Source organism: Neopelma chrysocephalum, unplaced genomic scaffold (genome assembly GCF_003984885.1).
Source record: "Neopelma chrysocephalum unplaced genomic scaffold, ASM398488v2 Primary Assembly neopelma1_89, whole genome shotgun sequence".
NCBI lineage: Eukaryota > Metazoa > Chordata > Aves > Passeriformes > Pipridae > Neopelma > Neopelma chrysocephalum.
The window spans coordinates 2,448,427-2,462,450 of NW_020897751.1; positions in this window are offsets into that span (position 1 = coordinate 2,448,427).

The window sequence follows — 14,024 nt, forward strand, 5'->3', positions numbered from 1 at the left end:
ATACATCCTCTACCAAAAAACACCCAGGAACAGTGCTCTTACACGTCCCCAGACACAATTATGTGGAACTTTTATAGGGTCCCCCTTGTGAGTCCCCTTGCAAGATACAGTTCCCATTCTCTGCTCCTACTGTGCAATTATTCTTCAGGTCAATTTTTCCACTGTATTTGCTGGAGGCAGAGTCTGCTAACAGAATCCTTGGTTTGGTTCAGTAATTGCAAGCATCTTTTAAAATTTATTATATGTCCTATGCTGTATCACCATACTCCACATATAGACACAGTGACAATTTTATTAACACTAACCAGTATCCAAGCTTATTCCTGGTACAACTTACTCCCTGGGACAATGGGGGGTTTCTTTTCCCAAAGGTGTTATCTACAGAGAACACTTAGAATTCAAGGTAAATTTAAATGGTCAACCCAAATTCAGATATAGGCAATGACAAGTAACTGGGTTGATGAAGCCAGTACTTAATCCCTGATGTAGAAGCATAACAGCACAACCCAACAGGAGCAAAATGCAATCCAGCTTTGTGGAAGCCTGCCTATGGACAGAGCAGCCAGTAACTCAGTGATTCCCTGGTTTTCTGCACGTCCTACACTGTAGGAAGGAGCTTTTCGTACGCACCCTCCCTCTTCAGACCGCTGGACCTTTCAGCTGAAGGCATGATCACATCACAAACCCCCTGGGAAAGGGTGTGAAGTGGAAAGATTAACCTGGTTGTTACAAATTACATTACCTAGATGAAGAGTGAAAGCAGGGGAAAATTGGCTTCTAGCTGGAAATGTTGATTACAGCCTCACACCTAATAATCAGCCTTATTATTGGAAAACTATCAAAATAAGCAGCTTTTGTAGCATTCCTGAATCAGGTCATTTCCAAGTGTTACTGTGTATGACACTACAGGAAAAAAAACCATTGCTCTTCTGACAATTTCATTTTTTTTCCACAGTCTTTTAAGAGTCTAAAGAAGATGCAAACAAAATGACATTTAACTACGTCCTAGGAAGGAGAAATATTTGTTCTCTGCTGGTCACATGTTGGCACCAGTAAAACTGACCCACGAAGTCAGCACAGCACTGGTTGTGTGTCTGTTCAGTGGCACTTTGTTGCATCCTGGCTGAACACCACGAAATAGCTTCATTGAAATAGCTTCAAAAAGACACATCTTAGGACCCAACCTCAGTGTCTGATATACATGATGGTTTTTCCTGGCTCTCAGCTGCAGCTGTACATATGGATCTGAGGACAGAATTTAACAGCAACAGCAGATCAAAAGAACTGCTCTGAGAAGATTCCTGGTAAGTGATACAAAAGGGAGAGTAAAATAAACCAAATAACATCAGCTGGATATCTTTCTTTATGTGGAAAGGTGTAAATGCAGAGCAATCCTCAAGCCGACAGGTACCCACGTGGAGAAGGAGGCTCAAGGACTGCAAAGTTCATTGAATAATAAGTGCCTAACTGAAACAATAGGAAATGCCAGAGCGCATTAAACAATTTTCAGCAGTACAAAGGAAAAGAAGAAACTGAATAAAAACAGCTTCACATGGATATAAGGCAATTGTGTTAGGGAGATAAATTAATAGAATATTCAGTGGCTACAAACAAACCACAGATCACCCCAGAAAAGCACTTATTCTTTTCACCAGAAAGAATCTCTCCTGCAAACACCTTCAGTGAAACACCTGCAACTAAGAGAAAGGACCTGAAACACCTCGTGTGTCCCCCCCCAGAATTTATGCACATTCCTTCCCCACAGGCCAGGCTGATTGGCCCAAGCAGAACTGTCTCTTAAAATATGTAATGAGCCATCATCTCTCCCCCTCCTTCTTAAGTTATGTGTAAATGTAAGAAAACGGTTTTATAAAATGCAGGAAGGAGATGCATCAAAACAAACGACTGAGGTGTCCGCTACACAAAATGAGAAAGTACAGCTAAATAATTAATTTAGTAATTAATAGAAATAGTCAACATGGGCTCAAGGCATGGCTATTTTATAATAACCATGGCTATGGTTATTCCAGTCAGACACTGTGCTACACACTTAAAAAATCCTAACAGCCATTTACATTTTGCCTTGTCACAAATCAATCCTATTTAACTTAAAATAGGATTTAGAGAATGCTGTCATTTGACTGTGACAGAGTGGTCAGCCACCTGAACAGAATCGATTAACAACCTGAAGACATGCAAAAGGCTGCAGATGTTCTCCCCATCATCACCATGAACTGTGCAGCAAGATGTAGAACAGACCCATCAGCAGCAACACCCTGGCAGTAACAAGAGCTTAATGAAAATGCAAACTCTGCACTAGGTATTGCAATGAATAATCCAGAATTACCAAGTATGACAAATACAGCTTGTAAGAAATGTGTTCAACATCCGCTTCAAGTCTCTACTGTGATGATGTGTAACTTCTGTTGTTAAGTAGAACTAATAACTTATACAATAGTTATATCACACTAGGATTCCAGGAAAATTTTCATTATAAATGGAAAGGGCCCAAAAACCATAATAACTGAATAGCAATTAAAGTTATTTGATTAACTTGTTTTTCATTTACAACTGCAATTCATCTCAGAAGCTTAGGGATGTAACACATGTGATCTTGGAAGTTCTATTCCTGGAGAAAGTTGTCAGTTAGGCTGTTGGGTCCCTGTGTGGTTTTGATGTTAAATTTCTCGACAGGAGCTTTCCATCTCCCTGGTAACTGTGCTACAACCCCCTGCTCCATGGACACATTGCTCCCTCTCCTCCATCTTTTGCCTCTGCTCCTAGTCTACTCTCCCTTTTCCCTCTGACATCTCATGTTTTGTCTCTCAAACAGTTTTCAAGTAGCAGACTGAGCAGCAGGCCAGGACTAAGCCACCACAACTTCCTAGGATTAGGGGTAAGTCAGAGGGTACCCAAGAATCAGCCAGAAAACACCAGAATTCAGCCACGTGTCACAGCCAGGAGGGGAGGCCAGGCTGGACCACGGCACCAAGCAGAGTAACCAAGAGAAACGTGACAGAACTTCACAGCAGTGAAATGATACACCAATATCTGCCTTATTCAGTGCTTGGATTGGGGTGAAAAAACAGATGCTTCTCGTTCTTCTTCACTTTCAATTTTAGTGCAGTCACAGCCATCAGAGCACAACGTAAGGAACTTAAATCCCAGAGTTGTGTGCAGTAGAATAGACACACCTCATCTTTCCAGGCCAACAGTCAAATGTATTTTCATGTAAATCTCACAGGTTTATCAAAAATATAAGTCCAGAAATCACATATTAACAGTTATTCTCTTTTTCCTGTGTTTCCTCCATGTATAGGAATTCTCATGAGGCTATGCTACAGCAACAAGTTCTTTTGCCTTCATCCCTCTCCTGTGTGGCACAAACAACAAACTTCCCCGAACTTCTGCAAGGGATCAGCTTTTAATGCTATCAGATCTATATAACACCTTCTGTCATATTTGGACTCCACTTCCCTCCCAAAATACACTTTCTGGGTGCCAAGTTGGCCAACCCACAGCTGCAGGTACTTCCTGTATTCATACTGCCATATCAAAAGGAGGTTGGAACTTGATACACTGGTCATAGATCTCACCAAATTTTTGGTGAGAACGCTGTGAACTGTTTTCCGTGACTCCTTTTCATGAACCACTCATTATCATTATCAAGTTTTTAATGAAAATAACAAGAAATTGGTTTCTCCTGAGAAGCAGCTTTGAATTGCCTTGTGCAGCTTCGACCACTGCTCTTTGGGAATGACTGGCTTTTAATGGTTAAAATAATACAGCAAGGGTGTTCCATATGGGTGTCAAAATTTAGGCAATCAAGTAATCAGCCTGTTTTTTTCAAAAGGCTATGGACTGACAGCTCATTTTGAAGTTACTTCTGAAAAATGTGGCAATTTCAGGTCAGAGCAATGAAAAAAATGTCAGTTTACTCCCATGGAAACAGAATAGGTCTTTATTTAGGTACCTGCATTTAGACACCTGTGACTGAACATTGTTATAGTAAAAAAAAGTACCTAAAGCTCCATTAAATTTATTTTCCAGAATTTTTCTTTTTTAATAGCCATTTTAAAGAGCATGCAGTCATTTTCAGGTGTATTAACTACCCAGTTAGTAGTACTCAACAGTGGACTTTAATTTGAAATTTACTTAAAAGGGCAGTTTACCTCATCTTGACAGATGAAGTATGTGTATTTTTCAGTCTGCCTGTATCAAAGTGACCTTCCAGCTCCCTCGTGTATTTACTTCCACAAGAACTATTGCACCAGCCTAATATCCAGCAAGGACCACAGCTGCCTCTTAACCATTTAAAAGCCACAAGATTATAGCAGTGCATGTAACCTGGAATCACACAAGATCCTCTCAACTGCACATGACCTTGGCAAGAGATTATTCAGGGAGCATTTGAGACAGCCTGATAAATTGTCTGCACAACCCCACTTCCATTTAATTTCATCTTCTGCCTTTCTAAATGGATTATCAACGGTTCGATACTGTCCAAATATACTGAGGGATTTTGTTGAAAGAATGAGGGCTGCAGTACAGTGTAGTTCAAGAAAATAACTAACATTCAATTAAACAAAAGTATCCAAGACAGAGGACATAAGATATGCACAGCACTTGAATGCCTTCACAGCTTCCCCTGCCAGTGCACCAGGTTTTCTCTGACACTGCAGCACTCCAAGATCAAAACCATGTCTACATATCCTACTCACAAGACAGAAACTGGCCCTCTTAGTTTCAGAATCTTGCCAAGATAGGTTATGACACAGAACTGCCTAAAACAATACAATCTAGCAATAAAACACTACCCATTAATTTCCTTCCAGAGGCAGAATATGTACTAAGATATGACTGGAGGAACAAATCTTAAGAGCTGTTTAAGATAAAGTAGTTAAAAGTCTTTAGGTATCTCAGCAAGGCTTCTCGGTCTCATTAATCTGCAGAAAATATAAATTTAAAGATAAGCTTCCCCTACTAATTGCTGCAACTGTGTGTGTTCCATCTGCTGTGAGTCAGTGGGAGCTTTGCCAGCCACAGCTACCTGTGAGACAGAGCAGCCTGGCTCCACAGACAGGTGTCTTTTCCCCATGGCCTGAAACTCCAGTCAAAAAGCACAACATCTCCTTGGGGGCCCAGGTAACTCTGCTTCACCTGCCAACTTTACACCAGACCCAGCAGGGTTTACCCAGCTGGCTCTAATCCTTCAACTACTCCCTCTTGACAGTGAGATAAGGCTCCCTAAGGCTGTGTGTTTTCCCAAGAAAAAAGCAGGAAGGTGGACTGGGGACATGGGGGAAGATGGAAACATTCATCTTGCTTCAGCTTCTTACCTAGCAGAGATCTTTGGTGAGGAGGGAGGACAGGGAGGCCACTGGGAATTATCTTCCTTCTTTAATTCCTCTTCTGAAAGGTTCTGCCTGAGATGCTTCTAAAGAGTTACTCCAAGGATGAGGGAGAAAGGAAAAAAGGTACTGATGCAAAGGATACAGGCATGGCCTGGAAACCCACGAGTGCAATGTCCACTGGGTGATCTTGAGCTGGGAGGTGGGTTATATGGAGACTAAGGCTCCTTTAGAGAAGGTAGGGCTCTGCCAGAGGAATCCCTAATACAAGCCTGTCCCCAATCCTCCTTGGATATACCATGAAACACTAATATGAGGGAATTTTCAAGTAGTCCAGCAGAAACAGACTTTCTTTTGTGGTTTGTTGAATAGCTACTAAGGGGCCAGCCAGGCCACTATCTTCTTCAGCAGCAGAACCAGTCAAATTAATATTGGAAGCAACGTATTCCTCAGAGGAAGCACTTGGCTCACAGTATTTTGCTATTTGAAATATATATGTGCTTCACTGAGTTTTTAATGAACATATTTGGGCCAGCTCTTGAGAAATGATGAATATTTTTGCCCAACAACTTCAATTAAAATTCAGTCCATGTGGCTGGTTAACTGATGTGCTATCCATTTCTGCTCCTTGATGATCGACAGAAAGAGTTCCTGAAGAAACCTGTCAGTCAGGCAAACAGGTTTAGAAAGTGGTAGTACCTTTTTTTGGTTCCATTCCAGACACTAGATGTTCGGAATTTATCGCTGGGAGGTTTTCCTTCAGCTCAGATGCTAACACAAAACAAGCAGGTATTTGTTGGTTGTTACCATAGCAATAGCAGGCAGGGAATGTTCTGACAGCACAGTGCTTGGCATAATGTCACCTCTTTAGCTTGCTAACAAATGTCTGATTAAACATTCATGTTCCCACAGACATCCAATCCATATGGATAACAGACTTCATAAACACTTGACCCAAATCCTGGTTCGTTATGTGGGTGAGGTGGGAGTGAGGTGGTGGGGAAAGAACCTGTCACAGCACAGCTTTGCTGCTACGAGGCACGGTTCTTATTTGGAAACTAAATGAACAGCAGGAGTGAGATCCAGCTCTTCTATCTGCACATACTACTCGAGTGAAATGTGTCTTACAGCCTTTATGATATGCACAGACACAAAAGAGTGCTGAAATCACCATGAATCACAAGCAAAAAATATCTTTTGGAAAGGGTCATAACTATTTCTTTGACTTTAGATGGGGTCTCAGTCCCTCACTGGTCTCCTGCTGGAGCCTGCCAGAACAGGTGCCACTTCTCCACTTTGAACATCTCTGATAAAGGGATCCTCCTCCTCTTTATCCTCACACAAATCCTCCCACTGCCTTGCTGCCCTTCCAAGGATTACACATCCATGTCCTGTCTCGTCCCTGTGCACTACAGCATTCTGCTGGGAGAGGAACAAAAGCTTTGGCCGGGAAAATGGAATGCCAAATACAAGATGTTGTCTCTCACTACCTCTCAGGCCGGAATGAGGGTGCTGTGTATGTACTTCCAAGGAACACACATTTGTGTGTCGGGAGCTGGGGCCTCAGCTGGGGCACAGAGAGAATGCATGGCACTGTGAGAAAGGAGCAGGGGCAGCAGCACTGAGAGAGCACAAAACATGTTCTGTAGATACTGACATAGGTGCCTCACGACTTCAGGGATTGTTGTTGTTGCTGTTGCTGCTGAGTTGTTTTGTTCCTTTGCTTTACTTTTAGAATTTCGTGTTAGTGATGTATTACCCTCTGCTAGTAGGGACTGCACAGGCTCCCTGGAGAAAGTGCTAAAGGCTGAGGTGAGACCTTGGTGAAGTCACTGAACACACTCTTGGCGTGCAAAAAGTGTTCTCTGCCCCCTTCCACAGTAACCAACAACACAGTTCTTGCCACCTTTTCTCCCACCTTAATGCAGAAGAAGTTTAAGCCACACACAAGAATAAAGGAATATGTTTAAGGAAAATTTATCCTATGTTCATACACAGTATCCAGGAATAACTCACAGAAGTGGAAGAACCATAGGAGACTTCAGCTCATTTTCATCACGTCTTTTGTCTTGCTTTAAAGATCCCTTCTGTCCTTCCCTGCTAGAAGTCATGCTAGCAGGTATTGGCTGGTGACCCTACGATGATATACAGGGCTACTAAATCACAAACGTGGCACCTCTACTCACTAACACTGTGGGGGTGTTTGGGTCTGTGTGTTATATCAGCAGAGTGTCAGAACTGCTGATGAATTCGTGTGAAACACCAGCTGACAGGACTTTCCTGCCTGGTGTCGGGCTCTCACAGCCTCAGCAGCAGGAGGAACACCTTCTACAAACATGGTTCGTGTGAATATTCCTACTATAATTAGCATCCCAAATTAGAGGCTGGTTTTTTTCTGTTGTTTTAAAAACATGATTTATTGAAGTCAGCTTCCATGAATGTCAGTGGTCATTCACAGCCCCTGTGAAGCTTTAGAGCAGCCTTCACCTCACTGTCAATGGGACACAGTTGTCTTGGGTCTGTGCCAGACTAGACCCAGCATTCAGGCAAACTGAGTTATCCCAGTGCCTCCAGCCCAACCACAGCCCACAGGAATTCATGTGCACCATCACATCAGCCATAAAACAACTCACAGCAGCAAAACATATTGAAAAACCTACGTGGCAACCCTACACCTAGATGAATTGTAGAGTATAACTTCAAAATATATGTTGCTTTTCCCTTCAAATTGAATTATTCTGTTGTGGATGGAGGTGGCTTTGAAATGTTTAATCGAGCAAATGTCTGCTGTTATCTGTTACATGCCTAAACTTCCCTTCTCCTCTCCAGATTGTTTTCATAAATAAACCAACAGAAGGACTTTGTCTGCTTATATATGAAAGCACATAACTCTGCCACTTCTTTTGGAAGAGGTTATAATTGAATTCATTTAGTACCAATTTTTTGAAGAACACAAAATACTTTACATTCCCTCATCAATTAAAATTTCCATATCTTAAATAAAAATATGAAGCCAAGCCACCAGGAGCTACACAAGTCACAAAATTAATAAGCACAGCAGCTTTTAGCCATCTGAGGATAGCGTAACACGTAGGGGTATTTCAAAAGCTGAAATTCAGACACTTCAGTAACTCTAACAGAACATTAACTCACACAAACTTATGCTTACATTTCAGTTCTACACATATTAAAAAAATCTGTATTTTTCTGTTATGTGTGTTTCTGTCTCAACATTATTTTAAAGATACGAAAACACGGAAAAAAGTGGTTGACTCTAAGCTCACTCCTTATATATATATATATATATATATATATGTCCTGCCTATAATTATCCCTGACACTTACATGTCCCGTTTTTCAAAAGTGTCATTTTTGACTGGCCCTGCAGAAGGTTTTCATACCTATGAGATTACTGTGCTGACCCTTCCTTCCCCTGGAACAATTTCATCCCTGAAGGTCAGAGACTTCATTTGCAGAATTTGTAATGAAAAGACATTTGAAGAATCAACATTTCTTGGAGCTCCAGGCATGCTGCTCTCCAGACCTCTTGCTGACAGCAAGTATTAAAATCCTGAGCTGCCTCTATCATGTCAGGCAATCGAGAGGCAAGGTAGGCTCAGCAACCAGAGCAAAGAGGCAGAAGCAGTTCTGAAAGCACTAGAAATCCCAGAAAACTCTTGGGAGACTCTGACTATCAATCAAAAAAACCCAAAACAAAACCAACCAACCAAACAAAAACCCCAAAAACCGACCAACCAAGCAAAAACAAACAACAGAGTTTTCAGACAGGTCTCAGGCTCGATAACACAAACATGTGAAAAATGCTAACAGTCTGCTAATCCTTCATCTGTCAACAAACATAGGGGACACAGCCAGGAGGGGGAAATAGGCTGAATTTCATGAGACATAGTAATTTGGCAAGAGAAATACAACTTAAATTGTGATGAATACCTGTGCCTGCTTCTGCCCTCTTCCTTTTCTGTATTTAGTCACCAGTCAGAGTGTGAATTCTTATGCTTGTTTTTCTCTTGAGGCATCTTGGGAATGATCCCAGCACTTGTCTCGTTCGTCTGCTCAAGACGCCCACCTCTGTAATCCCTGCTCACACAACTAACTGGGCATTTCTACCTACACATATATTAAAATTTCACTTCTTACAAGCAAGCTACGGTTTGTCCAAGCACTTACAAGAGTAGAGAACAAGATAAAAAACAGAGACTCGACATAAGCCAGACCAAGAGGAACACAAATATCCCAAGAACACAAAGATGACAAACACCAACTCTGACAGGTGACAGTATTTGACAGGCTGGGAGAGCTGGGGCTGTTCAGCCTGGAGAAGAGAAGGCTCCAAGGGGCCCTTAGAGCCCCTTCCAGGGCCTAAAGGGGCTCCAGGAGAGCTGGAGAGGGACTTTGGACAAGGGCCTGGAGGAACAGGGCAAGGGGGAATGGCTTCAAACCGACAGAGGGCAGGGTTAGATGGGATATATGGAAGGAATTCCTCCCTGTGAGGGTGGGGAGGCCCTGGCCCAGGTTGCCCAGAGAAGCTGTGGCTGCCCCTGGATCCCTGGAATTGTCCAAGACCAGGTTGGACAGGGCTTGGAGCAACCTGGACTAGTGGAAATTGTCCCCGCCCATGGCAGGACGAGATGAGCTTTAAGGTCCCTTCCAACCCAAACCATTCTATGATTGATATCCTGCCACAGTACAGCTAATTGAGAAACTCAGGACAGCCCTTGCAGCAGGATTGCAGTGGCAGGACACCCTGCCCTCCAAGAAACCAATGGGGGAAGAAAAAAGACATCATCAGTGTGGGAACACCATGAGTGTACAATCTAACAGTGCTTTTAAGCCATCTAATAGCTAGCTGCTGAAAAAGAACAGGCTAATAAAGGGGTGTCCCCACTACTGCTTCCTTCCCAGCAGCTCCAAAGATACCCTCCTGCAAATGCAGCCACTCCAGGTTTTCCCAGAGATTAGCTTCTGTCAGCCAATCCAACAAAAAAGGGATTAGGGAATTGGATTTTGGGGCTCTCAAACCATGACAGTAACCATGCCCAGTATTACCTTGGTCAGATAAGTGCCAGTGCAAGGAAAAATTATTGGGACACATGTCTGGGAGGAGTTCTGGGTTGCCTGTTCAGTGTCAACTGCAGTGGCTCCTGCACCCAAAGGAAGCAATGCATACGAGATCCTGTTGCACTGTGAGATACAATCTTTCCCACCTGGAGTTACCTTTTCCAGTGCTTTTATCTTCCCTGTCTTTTCACAGGAAACAGCTTATTCCTACCAGTTCAGACCACTTCCACTGGGGAGACCCCAGTAATCCTACATATGACCAGCAACTTCATACTACCTTCATTCACAGCAAGGGGAAAACAAGTCTGAAACGCAAAAGCCAATTGCTCAGTTCCACTGGATGTATGGCAATTCTCACACAAAAATTTCAAAAAATATCAGGTTCTTCTCTGTCTCAACATTGCAAGAAAGGTCATTATTGTCCTCTCTCACACACCCAGCTCTCAGTGAACACATGCAGTGACACCCCTGTGATCTGAAGGGAAAACAGAAACCCCTCATCCCTGAACATACCTTCACCTCCCGGGTTTTATTTACAGCTTTGATTGCAAATATCTCAGGGACCACCTACTAGGTCCTCTTTCTGAAAGTCATTCCTCTAGAATGTGCAACAGAATGAAAACTATTTCAGAAATGTGGGGGTGTGTGCACAGGGGGGGGTGAGTGTGCGTGAGTGTGTGTGCACATCCTGAGGAAGATGGGCAAAGATGTTAACAGCTTCTCTCAAAGCCACCCAAAAAACCCCTGATGCTCATATACCCTGAAGTAAACTTCTGACATAAAATACAAAGGTTCAGATTCTCCTACCAGTACTGGGGTGACACCATCTGAAATGCAGTAGCTGTTCTGTTTGCTTGGATAAATATTTAATTTCTATCTCCTCTCTCAGTCACTGTAGGAGGCATTTGTGAACAAATGAAACAATAAAACAAACTCATACTAGTAATTTTTTTTTCTGTGTTTACAAGCAAGATCAAGGACCATCTGAATTAATAGTATAGGGTTACACAGAGAGATGAGTCTGTAATTCTTCCCTTCCTAAACAGGGGACCTCAGCATCACAACTTAACCTTTCTTCTCACTGTGTACCCTAAACTGGGGCTCCAGCTTCCTCATCTATGTCTTCTCCTATTCCCTTAAGATGTGGCTCCACCTCCCCAGCCTGGGATCCCATCCCTGGATCCTCAGAGATTTCTGTCTCCTGAGTCCCTGCTCCTTCACCTCTGCATCAAGGCCTGAACAGGTAACTGCTAACTCTCACCATGGAAGACACTGGTTGGCAGCAGTATAGAGACATCACCTTCCCAGAGAGATGTCTAAAATGGGAATAGAGCTGCAAATCTGGAAAATTACAGCTTAGTTATGTTTACTCAGTAACTGGAACCTAAACCTCTGAAAATGCAACATGAGCATTGATAGAACTCCAAGTACAATTCACCTCCACTGCCAAAGAGGACTTCTGGACAGATCTGCAACATAAATTCATAGTTATTATTACTAATGCATATAAATTGCCTTTTAGACTGTCAAAGTGGCTCAGTAAAAACAAATTGAACATTAGCATATTTCTTACAATTAGATTCTCATCACACTGCTAATCATAGTAATCCCAGTGATTACTCTTAGTTGCATTCTTTTATTGAAAGAGAGACAGGACAAAAGAGATTTTCTGTTAGAACTGGGGAAGCCGTACAAAATGTATAATTAAGTATTTCACAACTGCTCAGTATAAACAAAAGTAAAAACAAAATGATGGGTTACTTGGAAGGGTTGTCAAAATATGACAGTATTTTAATTAAACTACTGTGTGAAGAGAGAGCTGAAGGAAACATTGGTATAAGATATCAGGACTAAAAGGAATAGAAGTTAATACATAAGTTTGCAGTAAATCTTTGACTATAACATTGTATAAAGTTTTAAAGTAACTCACCAATCTCATAAATACGTAGCTGCAAGAACTAGTCTAATATTCTCAAGTAGTTTTTTCTTCCATGGAGACATTCCATTTGGTCATTTCCCGTCACTTCACGAGAAATCCATCTTTGGGCTTTGCAAAATGAGATCTCATGCTGTGCCTCAGCCTGGTGGCATGTGACACATGGAAACAGGCTGCACACAACATGGAATGAACCCATCAGTCTCCTTGCACAGGTGCCAACAGCCAGCACCTGCACACCCAACCCACTGACACACCACTGCAGTGCTGGGTGAGACCAGCACTGCTGGAGTCGTGCCATTCAAATCACTCCAGTGCCTGCAGATTGCCACAGCACGCCTGACTGAGCAAGAACAAAACCAGATGGCAGAAACAAAGCCAGACAACAAAAAAATATTGGAAGCATAACATACCTTGTGTATAAATCAATAGTTCAAAGTTGGGGGAAAATGCATTCTGTGAATCACTACAGAGGTAAAAATGTGAATTTGAGCTGACGTAACTTAATGGAGTGCTGTTGGCCTTCCACATTTGGAACAGCTTAGGTACAGTCTGATATGTTTTAAAAAGAAAATGCACCTTCCTACCTATGTGATTCACCACCAGCACACAGCAGATGCCAGGAAAAACTGCACTGTGAGTGTGAAGTGCCAGGTCTAGCCAGAGGCAGGGCTGGTTGGTGTTCAGCACTACCCACAGCTCTGGCAGCAGTGCTGGCTGCTCACTCACTCATGTTTGGGGAACCTCCCCACTGGTGTAGCACGTGCTGACCACTTACACCGGTCTTAAAAATGTCAAATGCCCATAAATAATGACTTATTCTCCAATCACATGAGCAAAAAGGGTTAAGATAGGGGCTACATAATGGTGAGTCAAACTGATTCATTTGTCCAATTTATTGAGGGACAAAGTCAACGCTTTTCAATCTTCCACCTAAAGTTACCTCTGCTTCCCACCGGGCAGCCTGTTCCAAGACAAGCAATGCCACCTAAGCTGCCTTAATAGACAAAAGGCATTTCAAACAGGGCCCTACTTCTGTTCTCAGTTTTGCCAAAGGCTTAGATGCTGGAATGTAGAATACATTAATAAAACCTATGGATGGCTCCAAGCTGGGACAGACTGTAAACACTTTGGAGTACAAGAACAGAATCCAAAATCACAGATCAGGGAACTGGTCTGAAATCAAAGAGACTAAATTCAGTGTAACACAAAACAAAGCAAGCAAAACCTCCAGACTCTCTTGAGAGAATAACCCATTTGGGGGAGGAAAACCAACGCCCAAATGTACTAAGGGCCAGATTGTGGATCTCAAAACATGCTTACAACACTAACCACATGAATGCAACACAATGTTGATAAAGACAATGCTCAGGCTGTGATGCACTAGCAGAAAGGCTGGGTTCCCTTTCCCTTGCTCTGCTAGGGGCCTCAAGAAGCCACTTGAGAGCACCACACTGACATAAAATTATAAATCAACTACCAGAGGGGGTAGAACTAGATGATTTTTAAGATCCCTTCCAACTCAAACCATTCCAGGATTCTGTGATAAACACAAAAATCTAAGATACACTTTCTCAGCCACCAGTTCACAGACTCCTGGCATCAACACACGTTTAAGGAGTAATCAAGGTAGTCATGTCTTCAGGCAATAAATTCAC